The 21,321-nt window shown below is 39.4% G+C and overlaps 1 protein-coding gene across 1 annotated transcript in view; it reads right to left on the bottom strand.

The window, feature by feature from the left end:
• BANK1 (B cell scaffold protein with ankyrin repeats 1) overlaps window positions 1-21,321 on the bottom strand; it is a 1,951,135-nt gene that overhangs the window by 1,205,793 nt on the left and 724,021 nt on the right. The window lies entirely within an intron of this gene.

Genomic DNA, 21,321 nt, shown 5'->3' with positions numbered 1-21,321 from the left:
ATCCAAACAGAAATAAATCAGAGAGAGAGAGGGATGGGACAGCCCGGGCCAACATCAACAAGTTATAACAAACAAAGTCAGACAGACACAGTGTTTTTTTATTTTAAAATAATCTATGCAGGCAGCAACTTATATATTTATTTAGTTAGTTTCAAACTTAGAGGTTCAGGCAGCCAGGAAGCGAGTGAATAACCCTGTCCCTAAACAGCAGAGCAATAGAAGTCTCGTTGGATTCACTCACTCGTCTCGGACCCTGACTACTGGAGCTGTGCAGTGGTCATGAAAAAATGCGTTTCTTCTACTACTTCTTCCTCCGGCTCTTCCTCTACCTTTAGCAGGTAAAAAAAATATATATAAGTAAAAAATTGAGACTATAGACTTGCAAGCTGACACAATATTTATCATAAGCCATGAACTGACAAGGAGATCTGATTACGATATTTACAGAACACAGAGGTTTAGCAGCGAGTATACAAAATGACATGAAACACCTTCGGGCAACCACTCAAATGATGAAAATAAAGATCCCACCACTAAATTTAGCACCTTTGTTCCTTTTTAATATTCTCACTTCTGATGAGTTCCGAGAGGAAATTAAAAAGGAACAAAAGTGTTAAATTTATTGGTGGCAAGTGGCATCTTCATTTTCATCGTTTGGTTTGAGTGGCTGCCTGAAGGTGTTTCTAGTTATTGGCGTTTGTTTCTTTGGTGGCTGGTCATGAATTTCAATAAAAAAATGACATGACAAGATTTCAAACAACCTCTTTTATTACTGTCACGTAATGTGCTGTGTATATTTGAAACATGACTGGGAATTTTCATAAACACTTTGCATGTTTACTCAGACACAGATGTAGGTGATACTGATTTTGTTTCTTCGCATTCCCTAAATTAATGTGACATTGTGTGTTTACATATCTTTCCTTAGAGGTTGCAAATTTTAGAATTTCCTCTTTTCATGGTTTATTTCTGCATCTCTTGAACATATTAAATCAAAAGTGGCAGCAATTATCTAACTTCATGTCTTATAGGAGGTAACCACTTTACAAGAAATGGAAATAAAAAAAATAGATACCTACTTAAAGCAAACAGAAATTATTGAATATAATTTAAAAACACTGCACTCATTAAATGATTGGATACTTCAACATAACTGAAAATTCAATGTGCAATGCTTCAATTAAGGCTTTATTGTTTGGGTGTTCTACAAGCTCTCGAGTCCCCCACTATCTCAAAGCTAAGAACTCAAGCGTTTTGTAGCTCAGGTAGATTGCTGCTTGCACTGGAACTGAAATATGAGTCCAGACAAGCAGCTGCTGCAGCTTTCCTGAACACGTTGTTTGAGTTTAAATAAGGTAGTGAGGATTAGGGCACTGGTAGTAAAGGGAATTTTAAGGTTAAAGATCAGGATTTTAGGATTAGAGAGTGGGATGGGATTCTCAGGGTTATGGGGAGTAAAGGGGGTCTTAGGCTTATGCAGCAGGTGGAGAGTTTAGGTTTAGAGAACAGGAAGGGAGTTCTGTGGTTAGGTACTGAGAAGAGTGTCTTAGGGTTAAGGAGAGAAAATGGGGAGTTTAGCGCTAGGGAGCAGGAGGGGGTTAGGGATGGGTTAGTGAACAGAAAGGGGGTGAGAAGGGGGTCTTAAAATTAGGGTGTAGTAGAGGTTTTAAGTTTAGGAAGTGGACAGGAAATTACAGGGTTATGAGCTGGGAGTTTTAGGGTTAGGGAGTTGGAAAGGAGTTTTAGGGTTATGGTTTAGGGTTCTGATAAGACTATCAGCTAAGAAGGTATGGAAGTTTGAGTTTGTGGATTTCAAGCACTTACCTTTTCAAGTAAATGGCAATGAACAAGTATATTGCCAGCATATAGCATGCTTGTATTAGACCCTTATGATTTTAATAATCAGCATTTAATAACAGTGTTTTATGACAGCTGATAATAATGAAATAAAACCAAGAAACTGCAGCACATGTGCTGTTTTTTATATCAAAATAGGCATGCATATAATATTCTGATCCTTCTGTGATGTCAAAGGAAAAGTAACATAAAGCAGAAACACTGAAATGTGAAAGTGCTGCAAACATTTATTCAGCAAAGCAGCAAGTGCATATATAACAAACGTGCTGTTTAATAAACCGTTCTTTTACATTAACCATAAACACAATATAACAAATGTGCTGTTTAATAAACCGTTCTTTTACATTAACCATAAACACAATGCTTCATTCCTTCAGAGACATTGCAGGCTAATCGAAATAGAGTAGAAGCACAGTACAAATAAATAAGATAAATCAGATTCAAGTAAGTACTGGGAATTTAAAGCTGACATACTGCATAAGCAAAGGAGAAGAGCTTTATTCCTCATATTCATGTTTACATATCTGTAATAATGCTGTCAATAGCACAGATAGCAGTAATAAGCAATCTGTTTTGCATTTTAGACTGACCTTTAAAGCAGTAATTGAAACATTCTTATTTTATGGGTAGGAGTATTCAATCAATGTGCTGAACATAAAAGGTTGGGTATGTAATAAGGCTATAAATAACAAGGTAGTGTAACAATTAAAACCTGACAGACTTGCTTGGTTCACTAAATCTCCTCGTCTTCTCCACTTTTTTGTGTAAACTAGACAAATAAAGTACTTTTACTCTGCAAATATAGTATCGAGGTAATTTGTCAAACATCTGTTCTTAGAAGTGAAATTCAGCAGCTAAGACACCAAATTATTTCTTTAATTACCTCTTTAATGGGAGCATTGATAGCTGCCCACATGCATAAGTGCTGTTTGGTGGCACTGCCTGTGTACATTGAGATTACAGTGTTTACAGTGCCAAGCACACCAAAGTTATGGTCACTGCCTTTCAGTCTAGCTTTACACTCTTCCTTATTTTAAAAATGCATATATTTACTTGTGGGAATAAGAACTGGGCCAGGTATAGTATAAACTTCAACAAAGCTTAGTGTACCTGGCTCATTAACATTGTTTTGTTTAAATTCTGTAGTAAGGTAATTGAAAACTGGGAATGCTGGATAGATGAACTGATATTTGGTACACTGACCCTATTTCTCTATATATGCAGATTGTTTCATCAGTGACATAGCACGTAGGTGTATTGTACAGGGTCTATAGCAATACCCAACGAAGAGTAACTATAGGATCATATTCTGTAGTTACTTGCACTTTAATTGCTCCAGTTTTCAGACTTATGGACGAGTAAATGTCTTTAAGATAAATATTGCAGTACTGGTGGGGAGATGTAAGTGGTAGCCAAGAAATGCAGGAACTCTGAAAAGAGTATATCTATGAAAAAATGCTTAATACATACTTTCATTTAGAAGAGTTACTGAATCTAGACATAAGTATTTGTATAAATATAGTATAACTAAAATGATGTGCTGATTTATTTGTAAAGAAGCATTTAATTTAATATTCCAGCTTTAACAAGTGTTATTAGAAGCTGATTTAAGAAACTAATTTCAAATGCTTGAAAAAAAGTATTGGAAATATTTCTGTCACTGTGTGTTACTGTCACTTCCATTACTATTGGTGGTACATTTCCAGGAATTCAGTAAACAGAATTTCACATTCTTCAGAGTTCTGCTTTTATTATAATAAATACATTTTGATTGATCTGATCTTAGCATGACCAGTTTTGCCTACCAGAATGAATACATAGACACAGGTCTGCTGGTTTAACAGTGCCATTACTGTTTGATATGCTGACAACTTACACTTGGATGAAGCCTGGGTTGTTGGAGGGCTTACTATGGCAGATGACAAGTTTCACTATGCCAGTGTTATACTCTGAGGAATGGGAGTGTTTGCACCCTGCTGCTGTGCTACCACTGTTGTACTCACATGTGGTTTTGAATTGAACCGACAACATCTTTGCCAAAGGGGTGAACGTGTCCTGCACTGACATAAAGGCATAGGCCAGTGCATCAACATACATAGATTAAATTGCATTCCTGTGCAGCAGACAGAGGTGCCAGAAGCTGTTGAAGACTGGGGGGGGGGAGGTTGAGAGGGGCACTTAGTGATCTAAAAAGGGCAATTTTTTAAAAACTATTTACTATCACAACATAGGTTTACTTGGAGAACATTTTAAACTTAGCCAGTTTCCCTTTTGGTGCTTGAATTAACATTTCCTGATTGGTCTTACATATCCTATTGTTGATAATTATATATTAGCCCTAGTGAGAATAACTGTGATCATACCGTAGATAATTTGAGGGGACCCATGTAAGGGATGCAGCATTTAGGAACTGCTTCTATCCATTAGTGTATATATAATATAAATATATAGTATAAGTATGTGTGTGTGTGTGTGTGTGTGTGTGTGTGTGTGTGTGTGTGTGTGTGTGTGTGTGTGTGTGTGTGTGTGTGTGTGTGTGTGTGTGTGTGTGTGTGTGTGTGTATATCTATATATATATATATATATATATATATTTATTAAATCAGCGAACGCTTAAAAAAGCAAATGCTGATTTATCAACCCAGTGTAAGCTAAAGCTTACAATATTGAACACTCAGAACAGCGATTTTTTTGCCAGGGGAAAAAAAATCGCTGTTCCACAAAAAAAATATATATATATATATATATATATATATATATATATATATATATATATATATATATATATATATATATATATATATATATATATATATTTATATATATATATATATATGTATATGCATGTGTATATATGTATATGCATGTGTATGTATATATATATATATATATATATATATATATATATATATGTATATATATATATATGTGTGTGTGTGTGTGTGTGTGTGTGTGTGTGTGTGTGTGTGTGTGTGTGTGTGTGTGTGTGACATACCAACTCCAGAGCTGTGTACCTGTCCCAATTTCTTAGGCAAACTGACCCCAGACTTTTGTGTATGTAGTTGGCAGGACTGTGAGGAGGCTACAACCTCCCATTTCATGGGTACAAGGTTACTTGCCATCTTGCAAAAGCACTCGAGTATTGTAACATCAACTTTTGTATTTTGCTGTTCTTTTGTTGAAATTGAACTCTGAGTTCACATAATGTGCTGTTAACACTTGTGACTGGGAATCTCTCTTTAACTGACATCAGACTTCTGTTTCACAGACTTATTCACATGGGTTTCCAGTGCTATGTTGTGATTCAGACCATGGGAAAAATGAAGATTGGCTGCTGTATCTCATAGCCAGAAGATCCACATCTCATCACTTCTTTCTTTTAGTTTGTTTCTGCTATCTAACCATATCCACAGTTAGTCCCTCCCAAAATCATTTCTCTAGGTCTGTCCTTACAATATAAAGCCCTTCAGGGCTCATAGTAAAGTGCTTTGATATTTAATTGTTTTCGGCCTCTGCAATCCCATCTTCTCCTTGAAGATGGAAGGGAAACATGATGCAAACTACAGCAAATATTGTATACTGACATGGGATCTATATCTGAACAATGGAATTGCACGCATTGCACTGGACTACATCAGAGAAGTTAATTTGACAATGCACAACACCAAATTTAATGTAAAATGGTAAAACAATAATTTTTGCAAGGAAGGAGACAAGTCCCCATAGTGTTCCTCTACAGTATCTCTAAATGTACTAACTTTGATATCATGCAGCATTATGGGTAAGGATAAACGTTATCCACACTTGATGCACTCTTGATGAACTGCATTTTCATCCATACGTGGAGATTAAGCATATATCTATTTCCATTTCAGTGTATGGACCGGATACAAAACGGCATCTCAGCTCGTTTACAATGGCGCTCTGTCTCTAACCATCAGCCTGAACAGTTAGGAAGGCAGCTCTGCACGTTGAGCCCTTAAGTTCAGTTCTGACAGGCAGTTTCACAGAGCTGATGTTGTCATGTTCGCAATGACATCAGCTGAAAAGCCAGAAAATAAATTTAAACTAAAAATACCGGGACATGGACATCGTTTCTATACAGAAGTGGGGGGGGGGGGGCTTCTCTCTATGGTTCCGGTGCCCATGGCAGCAGAGGAAATTAGGAAAAAAAAACTTGAGATAAAGGGTATTGTGTAGGGAACAGCGTGTTGCTTTCAGCAATGTTTTTCAGATGACTTTTCATATCTGTGATCTGAGGTACTAGTAGTTGGTTTACCTAAATCTCATAAGCAAGGCCTTGTACTACATGCAGAAAGAACACCATCTTTTGTGATTGACAAGAAGTAGAACATTTATACCAGTCAGTGTGGTACTTGTCAGAAAGAATTTGTTTGATTGTTTTATTTGTGTGTAATAGTAAGTAGACAAGTACAAGTAAATTTTATTTTTATTTAAGAGAATTTTATTTTAGTTTTATACAAGTTCAAAGTTTTATGTTAATAATATACGGTTTTGTTCTGGTTTATATTTTATCTTATTTAATGATGAAGGCTGAAGTGCAGCCACAACTGCCTCCAGCCAGTTAATGTTATTTTTATAAAATAATATTGTATTTTAGTTTTGCATAAATTCAAATATTAATATAAATAAAACACTATTGTTCTTCCTCGTATTTTGTGTTTCATGATCATATTTTGGTTGTCTGTTCTTCAGTTTGTGTTTAAAAGTTGGTATCCCACAATTCCATTTGAGTGTCTGGGGCTATGTAATTATGTATGCAAATGTTATGTTAATCAGAGTACAGATAGGTACCTATTTTTCATGGGCCTTGTCCAGATTTCTGATGTTTCCAGGTTGAGAGGTATGACCTGGATATAAATCATTATTATTTTTGTATTTTGTATAATGTTGCTTACTAGTAACTTGAATCTGTTAGCAGTCATTATGTAGCTTTATCTCATCAATGTGTATGTAATATGTGGAGCTTTACTTCCCAGGCCTCCACTGAAAATGGGCACTCCTAGGCCCGGTGCACTATCCTGGAAAAGAAATGTGAATAAATAAATAAAATAAATATTGTTCAACTCTTTTATAAGGAGAATTTATGTGAAATTCTTTTTTTTTTGAGATGCCGGTACTGAATGTCACCTAAGAACATGAGGACAAGCAAGACAATGGGCATGTACCTCAAAATGCATCCTGTCATGGCAGAATTAGAGACAGCAATGCCAAAGTAACAGTCTTGAACTGCCTTTTGCCTTTCAGATCTATACGCCTTTTTTGATGTTTGTTTCTCTTATGCATTGTTTTGCAAAATTTTGATATTACAGTTTAATTTACATGATTGCTCCATATAGGCAATCTTGAGAGACATCTTATCATCCAGTGGCTGGTGCACTATCAGTTTTCAATCCATCTTGCATCGCAGCATCATTAGTAATAATGGTAACATCTCCTTTATTTCTTTCATTAATACTATAAATTTCTATCTATCAATCTTCAATCCATCTTCGCAGCATCATTAGTAATAATGGTAACATCTCCTTTATTTCCTTCATTAATACTATAAATTTCTATCTATCAATCTTCAATCCATCTTCGTAGCATCATTAGTAATAATGGAAACATCTCCTTTATTTCCTTCATTAATACTATAAATTTCTATCTATCTATCAATCTTCAATCCATCTTCACAACATCATTAGTAATAATGGTAACATCTCCTTTATTTCCTTCATTAATACTATAAATTTCTATCTATCTATCAATCTTCAATCCATCTTCGCAGCATCATTAGTAATAATGGTAACATCTCCTTTATTTCCTTCATTAATACTATAAATTTCTATCTATCAATCTTCAATCCATCTTCGCAGCATCATTAGTAATAATGGTAACATCTCCTTTATTTCCTTCATTAATACTATACATTTTTGTTTGTACTGATTAACCTGCACAGATTCCAACATCATGGCTCAGACATCACATTCACATACATAGTAAAAATAAATAGTTACTGATTTTACAAATGCTTCCATTTAAGACATTATTTTATAATGTGCAAAGAATGTGATGTTGGTGGTTAAGAAGGCATACACAGAGCATACTGCATATAACAACATAATGCATGTGAACACTGCCTCGTTATAGGTTCATAGGTTCATAGGTAGGTACTAGGCTATCGGCCCTAGGGCCTATACAAGCCTAGCCAAAAAGGTACCCTGGATTTCACCACCCAAGAAAATTATTTTCATGTGCCCCTATCAAGCAGAGCCACAGAGGTGATCCCTGGGGTGAATTTCCTATTTCCCATCCAATCATCAAGATTTGTCTTGAAGAGTGCTAATGAGGAGCTTTGTTTGATATAGATAGGTAGTTTGTTCAAGAGTATGGGAAGTCTCTGTAACAGGAATCTATCCCTCCAGCATTTTCTGTTTATTGTGTTGACAAGGTTTAGGTCCCTAGAGCATGTAGCTCAGAGGGATTGGGATTTCTTTAAGTGGAGCATGTCCAATAGCTCCGGGTTTGACATAGCTTTGTATGTTAGGCAGAGATCACCTCTGAGCAGGTGATATGTGACTGAATAAAGCTGGAGTTTTTTGAGATGGTCTGCGTAGGGCATCTGTTTGAGGCCAGTAATCTTCTTTGTGAGGTTTTTCTGCGGCCTTTACAGTTGTTGTAGGTGTCTTCTGAGATACATACCAAAAGGGGCATTGTACTCTATAATGGGTCTAATGAGTGACGAGTAGAGGGGAACAATGACCTCTTTTTTCCTGGATGAGAAACCTTTTGTGATGAGGTGTGCCACATAGAAGGATTTCCTGACTACTGTGGCAATGTGATTATCAAAGGAGAGACTACTGTCCACCTGTGTTCCAAGGTCTCTTAATCACACTTTCAGTGTTAAGTAGACTACCACCTATGTGGTAGCTCATGGGTACAGAGTTTTTACCAGAGGGGATGACAATGCACTTTTTGGCATTGAGCTTGAGGCCATGGCTTTGACACCAGGCATCTGTCTCACTGAGGCCCTTTTGTAGGATGTTCATATCATTAGGAGTTTCAATTATGGCTCCTAGTTTGCAGTCATCTGCGAACTTTGTTAGCCAAAGACCTTCTGTGTTAGCCTGTACTTCAGAAAAGTAGATACCAAACAGGAGAGGACCCTGGACTGAACCCTGTGGTACTCCACTTGTCACTGGTCTGAAGTCGGATTTGGAGTCTGCTACTTTCATAGTGTGGGTTCTGTCAGTGAGCCAGTTGGCAACCCATCTTGTGACATAGGGATTTATGCCTAGTTTAGTGAGTTTATCTATAATTCTAGAGTGGGTGATGGTGTCAAAAGCCTTGGCGAGATCTAGATAGGCTGTGTGAACCACCTTACCCTCATCTACGGCTTTGGTGACTGCTTCAAATAAGTCAATCAGGTTTAGGAGACATGATCTGCCTTTTACAAACCCGAACTGGGTGGGGTCCAGAGTTTGGAGATTACCAATGTCTTTGTTTATAAGTTCCATGATGATACATTCCATGGCCTTGCAGACCAGGCTCTTGGGCTAATGGGGAGGTAGTTCCAGGAGTCCATGATGGCTCCCCCTTTGTGGAGTGGGATAACCATAGCTGTGCACCATTCAGTGGGCACATAGCCTGTGGTGAGGCTATGACTGAACATGGTACTTAGGTGGGGTGCCAGTTCATTCTGTAGTTCGTGTAGAATGCAGCCTGGAATGTTGTTAGGTCCCATGGATGCTGTGTTCTTGGCGTTGGAGAGGGTTCAGCCATGATTACAGGAACTTTGCATTCTTCCGGTATAGAGATGGGCCCTTTAGTGGGTGGGGGGATAAAGTTAGCACTGAACCTATCTGCCAGGATGTTGGCAATATCAGTTTGGTTCTGTATATTTAGTGCCATTGTCCTGTAACTCAGAGCAGATCTGAGTGTTGCCATTGAGATTTTTGACATAGCTATAGAATGCTTTGTGATTGTCTTTAGAATCAGTGGCAATTTTGTTTTCATAACTAGCTTTGGAGGATTTTATGAGGGATCTCAGCTTCTTACTGAGGCTGACCAGGGAGTTCTTCCAGTCATGGGATTTTACTCTTTTCTGCAACAGTTTCTTTCTTCTGTTGTAGATATTGGTTATGGCAGGGGACCACCAGACTGGCTTCCTTTTTTTGGAGGATAGCATCTTGGTTCTGTTAGGGATAGCATGATCCATGCACTTGTGTAAGTGGTTATGAAGTGCATTTGTGTAGGATTTAGCAGTAGTGCCTCTATTGTCTATCTGCATGGGTGTTGTGAAGTTTGTCACTTCTGTCTTAAGAACTGTGAAGTTGGCTTTGGAGAAATTTTTTACATTGGTTTCCCTAATGGGGGGTGGGGGCAGCATGTGGATGTCTAGGCTGATTACCTTGTGGTCAGATCTGACCAACAAGGAATTGATCTCTGGTGTGGAACACCGGTCGTCCATGTTGGTAATGACCAGGTCTAGGATACTGCTGCCCCTGATGGGGGTGTGGATAAGTTGATCCAAGGGGTTGGAATTTATAAATTCCGGAAAACGTTGAGCAAAAGTGTTGGTACATGAGTAGTTTTCCCAGTTAATGTTGGTGTAGTTGAAATCACCCATTATTAGGGTTTGGGGTTGTACCCTAATATTTTCCAAGTGTATCAAGAAATGAGGAGTGGGATCCTGGGGCATGGTGAGGGATCTGTAGCAAGTTACAATTTAGATTGCGGTCTTGCCCAGAGTTAGTTGCACTTGGATAATCTCGGATGCATTATGCTGAGTAACTCACCTGGTGGTGTGGATGTCTTTAATGAATATGGACATGCTTCCACCTTTATTGTTTCAGTCCAGGTTAGGTGGCTGAAAGGTTTGGTATGAATTATAGCCTGGTAATGTAGGGGTGCTCTCTGGAGCTTTGAACCAGGTCTCTGTCACTGCACAGATGTCAATGTTCTCCATTTTAAGGAGTGCCTCGAGTGAATGCATTTTGAGGTTTAGACTTCTAGCATTGAGTAGCATTACCCTCAGATTTTGCTTGCTTGTACTTGTTACAGTGGTGAATTTGGCATTTGAACATTGCCTAAAAAAGCCACTATAGGGGTGGCAAGAGCCTTAGCCAGTATTTGGAATCCCAAGGGCGACAGGTGCAGACCATCTCTGGCAAAGCATCGTGGTCTGTAGATCATGTCATCCCAGGCAGACAGATACTGGATCCCCTTAGAATGACACCAGAAGCTTAGCCAATTGTTGAAGTCAATCATTTTGTCCTTGTACTGTGGTATCATTCCGGGTGATGGCAGGATGGTACTCAGGGCTAGGGTCATACCAGCCTGGGATACAAGATCAGAGAGTGGCCAGTGTGTTTTCAACAACTGAGGGATTCTGATCTGGAATAAACTTTGCAGCGTGTTGTGGACCATACTCACTTCAGAGACCAACTACTTCAGTGTAACAGAACAGTGAGTGTCTATTAGTGTAACCTTAGCCAAGTCCAGTAAGACTACTAGTGCTATCTAAGCTCATTGACCTCTCCAATTTCAGATATTTTTGCTCAAAAAAATCTTTCCTGGGAACAGAATTGTATATAATTTGTGTTCTTTCTCCAGCTCTGTTAGGACTACCGGTTACTGACTTTTGCATGCTGACATTGACATCTTCTGAACATTGTTGTCGAGTATGGATTTAGTTACTGCTAACACAATATGTCACTAGCACTCGTCAGCTCCATTGTTAGTAACACGTAGTCTTATTTATTTCAAAGTTAATCAGTGGACTGATGCTTATACTTTCCTCAGTGCACAACTGATGATTACAGAATTGTTGCAATGTCTGCAAGTGCTTATTATCTGACTTTGACTTTATTTTTCAGTTATAACATTGCTTGAGTCACAACTATAAAGGGTCTTTAGATATGTCATCCTATAAGGCTAATAGGTATAGAGATAAGAGAGTGTAACAGACAGACAACTATGTAAACAGATGGAAACACACACACACACACACACACACACACACAAACACACAAACACACGCGTGTGTGTGTGTGTGTATATATATATATATGTGTGTGTGTGTGTGTGTGTGTGTGTGTGTATATATATATATATATATATATATATATATATATATATATATATAGGTTTACAATGAATGTGGATGCTGCGCATATGGAACAATGAAGGACAGATGTCTGAATTTCCGTGTTGCCGAGCATTCCGTCTTTGATATTCCTATCAGTGAATGCTATTGTGCATTTGCTGATATACTCAAAGTACTGCACAGAGACTGCAGTACAGTGTGGTTTGGGACATTCATCCCTTTCCTCACTGTAATGTGATCTCTGAGTCAGAATATATAGTTAGCAGGGGGCATGGGGGCACAGGGGAGCTTGCCCCCTTCAAAAATGTGATGTAAGGTGTAGGAGTTTCATGCAAGTGTGCTCCTACATGGAAATCATGTGCTCTGTTCACCAACAATGTTAAATCTGTTGAATCTGTTCAGCTGATTGTCACCTTTGCTGTTTTGTTCGATATTCTGATTGGAATTTTTTTCCAACCGCTCAACCAAGTAAACGAGTGCAACCATGGGTCAAAAAGTGGGCGATATTTTGCATTTGAAACTCTTGTGATCACTCTTTTGGGATTTTGCCACACTGCTTTCGACATGGTATACATCGGTAAGTTAACCGTCGGCTAAATGAATGTATACCTTTATGTATTTTATATATATATATATATATATATATATATATATATATATATATATACACACACACACACACACACACGTGTGTGTATACAGTCCATACAATGAGTTAGTGCCAGGTTGAAATCATTTTTAAGGTTAATCCTTTCCCATCCAAGTCTGTATGGCAAACTCTAACAAGTGATATATATCAAAAAGTCCTACAAGTAGTGTTTCACGTTAGAAGTGACATTTTGTTTTTTACCACCTTTAAAAAAAGAAAAAGGTGAGAAAAAAGAAACAAGTCCCATTTCACTGCATGACACCTTATGTTGCTACAGTAAGACAGAAAAAAATGTAAATGTTATGAAGAAATATTGCTAGCAACACTTATTGATATAGATAAACTTAGAAATAATCCATTAGGAATTGTATGGTCAGGTAAGTGTTTCCCTTTAAAGGAGAACTGCAAACACAGACTCAAAAGAACATGTTTATTTCATCATGGTTTGGTGTTTCGTACATTTTAACACCACTCTGGGAGCTATTTACAGGTTTTAAATATTTTATACATAATTTCTGAGCCTAACCGCATGGTGTCTAGCATCTTGAACTGATCCTGATTGTTTAGTCTGCCTCTAGGTATCCCACAATGCAGTGCTAGTCTGTAAAAAATTACATCACTCAGGCCTCTTTCTTCCTAAAGCTTCTGTTACTGCATTGATTTTTCATGCATGCACTGCTGTCTTTTAGTCAGTTAGTTTTAAGTAACATTTCATACTATTTAAGGACTGCTTAAAACACAAGCAGTGCAAATGCCACAGAACAGACTTTCAAAGTGCTTTTTACTGCTGCTTCTTTTTAGAATGGCTAAATTGCAGTCTTTTTTGGAGCCTGAATTGTACTATTTTGACTCATCTCCCTCCACCTCCACACCTAATTTCCAAAAAAATTTTTTGAAAGTGAAACCAGGGTCTATATTATATATTTGAACTTTCTAAAGTTCGAATCCCATATGTTCAACAACATATGATTGAAGTTTAAAAGTTTAAATATATAATAAAACAAAACAAAAAAAAAACTTACCTTAATGGTGCAGGCAGGGGGGCAAGCCCCCCTGCACCCTCACACCCTCCTACTTAAATATACCAACTCCGACATCGCACTTCAGTGCAGAAAAGAGAAATTCTCCCATTCTGCATCGAACGGCACCATTACATTTAACCTTCAAACTCTTGAAATGTCGATCATATGGTGTCGACCATGACATTCGACATTTCAAGCATTCGGAGTTCTAATAGGAACCCTGAAACCACCACAGTACAGTAAGGTACTGTTATACTGGAGAAACAGTTAATTGAAAATATTTTAAATACTGTATTGTTGTTTATTCATAGCAGGGACTGTAAATAGGGAGAAAAAGGACAGAGAAGTTGAGCATTTAATAATAGAATTCTGCTGTTGTCCTTTAATGGAAAAAAGTATGTGGCAAAGCAATTTTAGTTACACCAAACCTGCCAATGTTATCAATACCTGGTCTAATGCACATGCTAGAAAAAATGGTTTGGTCAAGGTGATGTCATACCCAACAGGGAGTGGGTATAACCCTGCCTAATACAGCCTTCACCATACTTTCCTCATTCTGATTATGGTGCTTCAAATGATGGCAGCACATGTAAAAGCATGAGGCCACGCTCCTGGCTGATCTGAGAAAGAGACCTTAGTGATGGTCTACCTTCTGCATGACTCCAGGTGTGCATGTGTCACAGTGACTGAAAGAAAACTGATATCTGGCAGGAGCTGTCTGACCACCTGTCAGCCCTGATAGGTTAGCAGTGCTGTCACAGGTATGATGACTGACCAACTGGCCAAGTGGGTTGATAAGGTTATGGAGAGAAGGTTAGAGTCCTATAGTTAGTAAAAGTATTAATCTATACATATATATATATATATATATATATATATATATATACATATATATATATATATATATATATATATATATATATATATGTGTGTGTGTGTGTGTGTGTATGAAACAAAAGGAGGTTAAAAAAATTGTACAAGTACATGTACTTCAACAGTTATAGGATAATAGGATTATAGGAAGTTACTAGGCTAATGGCCCTAGGGCCCTTACAAACATAGCCAAGTTCTAGCTTTATTTTCACAAACAGCACCTATTGCCCCTGTCCAAGAGGTACAGGTGGAACCACATGAGTGAATTTATGGTTAGCCATCCAATTGCCCAGATTGCATTTGAAGATGGCCAGTGAGGTGCTCTGTTTGATATTAAGTGGGAGTCTGTTTCAATGGTGTGGTAACCTCTGGGAGACAAATCCATCCATCCAGTAGGTTCTATTAATGTCACATACCAGGTTAAAGTATTTAGAGTGAGTAACCCATGTACCATTTGACTTATGGATATGCAGCATTTCCAGTAAAGCAGGGTCAGAGGTTGCCTTGTATGCAAGGCAGAGATCATCTCTGAGAAGTCTGTATGAAACAGAAAAAAATGACAGTGATTTCAGACAATCCACACAGGACAGATGCTGAAGACCTTGAATTTTCTTTGTATGGAACCTTTGTGGTCTTTCCAGTTGCTGCAGGTGTGAAACAAAACTACTGTATGCATTGGAACTGAAGAAAAACCAAGTAAAAACAAAAACACGGCCCTACAGGGTCACAATCACTATAAGCTCCACGCTAGAACCAAGGTAGTATAAATAGAATTTATTTTTACAAATTAGGTTAAGCATTTTCATCCCTCAAAAAACAAGACTGGGACTTCTACAGAACAAAATACTAAATACAATCAAGTCTTTATATATACCAAACTGTTAGCGCCTCTCAACAATTGATTAACACCATTAAGCAATATGCAAAAATTAATTTCCATTTAAATGAGTTGTAATACATACAAATGTTTCTTAAAGAGAAACACTGGTAATCCCACTAAAACTGAAATTGTCATAATTCTAATAAATATAAAATAAATTGTAAAAGCCACCTAATTTGCAAAAATAAATTCCATTTTATCCTACCTTGGGTCTAGTGTACAGCTTATAGTGATCATGACCCTGTAGGGCCATGTTGTTGCTTTTACTCAGTTGCTGCAGATGCTTGCAAAGCTGCATACCAAAAGGGGAGTTGTATTCAATTATAGGCCTGATGAGGGAAGAGTACAGGGAGGTTATAACTTCTTTTTTTCTGGAGGCAATGCCCTTACTTATGAGACGTGCAATTTTGAATGCCCTTCTTACCACTGTGGAGACATGGTGGTCAAAGGTAAGGTTGCTGTCAACCTGTGTGCTCAGGTCTCTCACCACTGAGTGCATACTTAAGGTGTTGTTATTAATGTGGTAGTTAGCAGAAACATCGCTTACTGAAAGGGATGATAATACTTTTTTTTGCATTGAGTTTAAGGCCATGACTTTGGCACCAATCATTTGTTTGTGTAAAACCCTCGTACAGGATGTTGACATCATTTGGAGATTCTATGACTGCTCCTAGTTTGCAGTCATCATCAAACATTGTCAACTACAGATTTACAGGTCTATTGTTGGAGGTGGATTCCCCTATTTTGTTCTATCAGTGAGCCAGTTAGTGACCCATCTAATGATATAAGGGTTGATACCTAGCTGGGTGAGTTTGTCAATGATGCATGAGTTGGGGATAGTGTCAAACATCTTGGCTAAGGATGTATGTACAGATTTCCTCTTGTCCAGGGCCTTGGTGACTGTCTTGAAGTAATCTACCAGGTTTAACAGGTATGATCTCCCTATGACAAATCCAAACTGAGTAAGGTCAAGTGTTTGGAGATTACCTATGTCTTTGTTGATAAGGTCCGCAATGATTTGCTCCATGGCCTTGCAGATAAGGTTAGTCAGGCTAATAGGTCTATAGTTCCTGGGGCAGTGAAAGCAACACCTTTGTGCAAGAGAATGACGGTGGCCATTTTCCATTCAGCTGGGATGAAGCTGGTGCTTAGACTATGACTGAAAACGGTACTCAATGGTGTTGCTAATTCTTGTTGCAGCACATGCAGAACACAGCCTAAGATGTTATCAGGTCCCATAGATGCTGTGTTTCTAGCCTTAGAGAGGGTGTTTATGACCTGCTCTTTAGAGATGCATGGTAGGGGACAGGTGATAGGGATGTTATGGGGTACGTGTGGCAGGGACAGGAGAGTGAAGTTTTCACAGAACCTGTCGGCTATCAGGTTAACTATGTCCACAGGCTCAGTATATGTTTTATCATTAACTACCAGTTCGGCACAAATCTGGGCCTTTCCTTTTAGGTCATGGATGTAACTAAAGAATGCCTTATGATTGTCCTTAGTTGAGGAAGCTAATTTAGATTCATAGTTTGCTTTGGAGGACTTCACAAGAAGTCTTATTTACTTGTTTAAACTGAGGAGGGAGTGTTTCCAGTTTAGGACTCACTCCCTCTTACTCTTAGACAGCAATTTGTTCCTCTTATTGTAAAGCCTGTTAATGGCAGTTGTCAACCAGGCAGGTTTGCTCTTCCTTGAGGAGCTTGTTTGGTCGTTTCAGGTAAGGCCGAGTCAATGCAGTTATACAGGTGTTTGTATAAAGCATTGATGTAGAACTTGGCATAGTTGCCAGTTCCATCTGAGGGGAGAGGTGCAGTGAAGCTATTTATACCATCCTGTAAAAGGTTATAATCTGCTTTGGAGAAGTTTTTCAGCTTAGTATCTGCTGTGGGGGGTCAGGTGTGATAGTTACTTCGAATGAGACTGATTTGTTGTCAGATCTCACTAGGGAGGACCTCATAGTGGGGGTGCTACAGTGGTCCCCCATATTGGTAAGCATCAGATCCAGGATGTTGTCATCTCTTGTGGGGGTGTCAACCAGATGGTCCAGAGCACTGGAGTTTACGAAGTCAAGGAATCTTTGGGCAAGTGAGTTTGAGCACGAATAATTTACCCAGTCAATGGTTGGGTAGTTAAAGTCACCCAAAACCACAGTGTTTGGCTGTATCTTGATAGACTCAAGTAGATCAAAATAGGCAGAATGGGTGTCCTGATTCATGGAGGGGGTCCTGTAGCTCGCAATAACTTGAATAGGTGTCCTACCAACAGTTAATTGCACCTGAAGTATCTCCAGGGAATCATACAGTTTAACCAATCGGGAGGTATATTTAATTTTAAAGAATATTGATGCACCGACTCCTTTAGTTTTCATGCAGTCGGATATCTTAATATCTGCAAATATGTGATTGAGGTGACATCTTGAAATGTATAAAAAAGACTAGCATTTATGTAATCAGACATCCATAATTTCAAGAAAGCTAGAAAATATTACTGTGTTAATAGGTTATAGGTCATAGGTTCATAGGTTCATAGGACGATACTAGGCTATTGGCCCAGAGGCCCTTATAAGTCTAGTCAGGATTCCCACAAAGTCAGCACCTGTTTTCTCTGTCCAGCAGGGATACAGGTGAGATCCAAGGGGTATATTTTCTGTTTCCCATCCAGTCGTCCTGGTTCCTCTTAAAGAGGGACAGTGAGGTACTCTGCTTGACATGGAGAGGAAGTCTATTCCACAGATGGGGGAGTCATTGGGACACAAGAATATCCTACCAGCAAGTTCTACTAATGTCATAGACCAGGTTGAGACCTTGCGTGTGGGTTGTGCGAGTGGAGTTTGAGTTATGGATATGCAGCAATTCCATTAAGTTGAGTCTGAGACTGGCTTGTATGCCAGACACAGCTCGTCTCTGAGCAGTGTGTACGAAACTGAGTGGAGAGACAGGGCTTTTAGCCTCTCTGTATTATCTGTGTAGGATAGGTGTTTGAGACCCTGGATTTTCCTGGTCAAGAATCTCTGTGGTCTCTCCAGCCGCTCCATGTGCTTGGCAAGGTACATACTGAAGGGGGCATTGCACTTGATAATGGGTCTGATAAGGGAGGAGTACAGGGATGTTATGACCTCCTTGTTACTGGATGAAATACCCTTACTTATGAGGTGGGCCACGTAGAAAGCCTTCCATACAATGGAGGCAACATGGTGGTCAAAAGTTAGGTTGCTATCAACCTAGTGCCCAAGTCCCTCACGACGGATTGCATGCTTAGTACATTGTTATCAATGTGATAATTAGTGGGGACACCATTTTCCCCAAAGGGGATAATGATTAATTTCTTGGCATTCTGTTTGAGGCCATGCATCTGGCACCAGTCATTAGTTTGGTTAAGGCCCTCTTGGAGGATATTCACATCACTAGGGGAATTTATGACAGTGCCCAGCTTGCAGTCATCTGCAAACTTGGTCAGCCACAGACCACTGGTTTTGGCTTGTAGCTCAGAAAAGTATATCCCAAACAGTAGAGACCCCAAGACTGATCCTTGGGTTACGCTGCTTGTTACGGGTCTACTACTAGAGGTGGCTTCCCCTATTTTGACTGACTGGGTTCTATGAATGAGCCAGTTAGCTACCCATCTGGTAACATATGGGTTGATGCCTAGCTGGGAGAGTTTATCTATTATGCCCAAGTGGAGAATAGTGTCAAAGGCTTTGGCTAGGTCAAGGTAGGCGGTGTGCACCCCCTTGTCCTCATCCATGGCTTTGGTGACTGTTACAAAGAATTGACTACGTTTAATAGGCATGATCTCCCTTTGACAAAACCAAACTGTGTGTGATCAAGTGTTTGGAGGCTGCCAATATCTTTGTTTATAAAGTCCATGATAATGTATTCCATGGCCTTGCAGATAAAGCTAGTTAGGCTGATTGGCCTATAATTGCCTGGGCCGGTAGATACTCCACCTTTGTGCAGAGCGATGACAGTGGCTGTCCTCCATTCTGCTGGGAAGAAGCTGGTGCACAGTCTTTGGTTGAACAGTGTGCTTAGTGGTGCTAAGAACTCTTGCCTGAGTTCATGTAGGACACAGCCAGGGATGTTGTTGGGGCCCATGGAGGCTGTACTTTTTTCCTTTGAGAGGGCATTAATAACCTGCTCCCTGGTGATGAAGGGCTGGGGGCAGGTGCTGGGGATGTCCTGGTTTACTGATGGGGAGACAGGGGGGGTGATGATTTCACTAAATTTATCTGCCAGCAGGTTGGCTATATCTATGGCATTTGTGTATGTGGTATTCCTGACCACTAATTCAAGGCATATTTGGGAGTTACCTTTGAGACTGCAGACGTATGCAAAGAAGGCCTTGTGATTGTCCTTAGTGGATGTCGCCAATTTGGACTTGTCTTGAAGTTAGCCTTAGAGGATTTCACCAGTAATCTTATTTGCTTGTTCAGACAAAGGAGAGACTGCTTCCAACTTGGCACCTGTTTCTTCTTGGTCCTGGGCAGCAATTTTTTCCATTTATTGCAGAATCTGTTTATTGCTGCTGTCCACCAGACAGATTTACTATTCCTTGAGGAAGATGAGTAGGTCCTGTCAGGTATTGCTGAGTCTATGCAGCTATATAGGTACTCATATAAGTTTTGGTGTAGGCTTGGACATTAGTGCTTGATTCAACTGATGGTGGCTGTGAAGCTGCTTATACCTGCTCTCAGGAGGTTGTAGTCAGCTTTGGAAAAGTTTTTTTGTTCGACCCCGACAAGGGGGGGAGCCAGAGGAGATGGTGACTTTGAAAGTGATTGCTTTATGGTCGGATCTAACCAAGGAGGATGACACTGTAGGGATGCTACAGTGTCTACTCATGTTGGGTAATACCAGGTCCAGGATATTTTTACCTCTTGTGGGGGTGTTGACCAGCTGATCCAATGCATTGGCACTGGCAAAGTTGAAGAATATCTGGGCATTCATGCTTGAGCTAAAATAGGTCTTCCACTCTATGGTTGGGTAGTTAAAGTCACCCAGGATCAGGGTAGATGGTTGAATCTTGATGGATTCAAGTAAGTCCAGATAGGTGGAATGGGCCTCCTGAGTCATGGTTGGGGCTCTGTAACTAGCTATGATTTGAATAGGTGTTTTTTTTCAATAGTTAACTGCATCTGTAGTTTCTCCTGTGCATTATACTGTTTGACCAGCCTGGAGGCGTGTATGTCTTTGATAAATATTGAAACTCCACCTCCTTTGGCTTTGTAGCCCTATGTTTGGGGTCTGAAAGTATGGTAGTACAAGTAACCTGGTAAGGCTGGGCTGCTCTCCACAGCTTTGAACCAGGTTTCAGTGACTGCACAAATGTCAACACCTTCCAGGGCGAGGAATGCTTGCAATGAGTGCAGTTTCATGTTAAGACTCCTAGCGTTTAGTAGCATGACCTTTAAATTTTGTTTAGAAGAATTTTTCACATTGGTAATTTTACCCTCATGATTTTGCCTAAAAAAGGCACAGTGGTTCATAGGTTTCATAGGTGTGTACTAGGCTAAAGGCCCTGGAGCCTTTACAAGCCTAGCCCATAGAAGTGCCCTGGCATCATGCCACCTGACGTTAGTTCCCAGTGCCTCTATCAAGTAGAGCCACTAGAGTGATCCCCAAGGTGAACTTTATATTACCCATCCACTCATCAAGATTTCTCTTGAAGAGGGACAGCAAGGTGCTCTTCTAGACATGTATGGGAAGTCTATTCCAGAGCATGGGCAGTCTCCAGGTGAGGTACCTGTCCCTTTAGCATGTTCTGTTGATTGTGGTAATGAGATTGAGGTCTCTGGAGCATGTGGTGTGGAGGGATTGGGATTTCTTTAGATGCAGCATTTCTAACGGAGCTGGGTCAGACATGGCTTTGTAAGTCAGGCAAAGATTGCCTCTAAGTAGGTGATATAAGACAGAGAATAACTGAAGTCTTT

The sequence above is a fragment of the Protopterus annectens genome, chromosome 2.part1 (assembly GCF_019279795.1).
Source record: "Protopterus annectens isolate FY-2018-M chromosome 2.part1, PAN1.0, whole genome shotgun sequence".
NCBI classification, from domain to species: domain Eukaryota; kingdom Metazoa; phylum Chordata; order Ceratodontiformes; family Protopteridae; genus Protopterus; species Protopterus annectens.
Note: the sequence above shows the minus strand (reverse complement) of the source record. Positions and strands in the feature narration are given on the sequence as shown.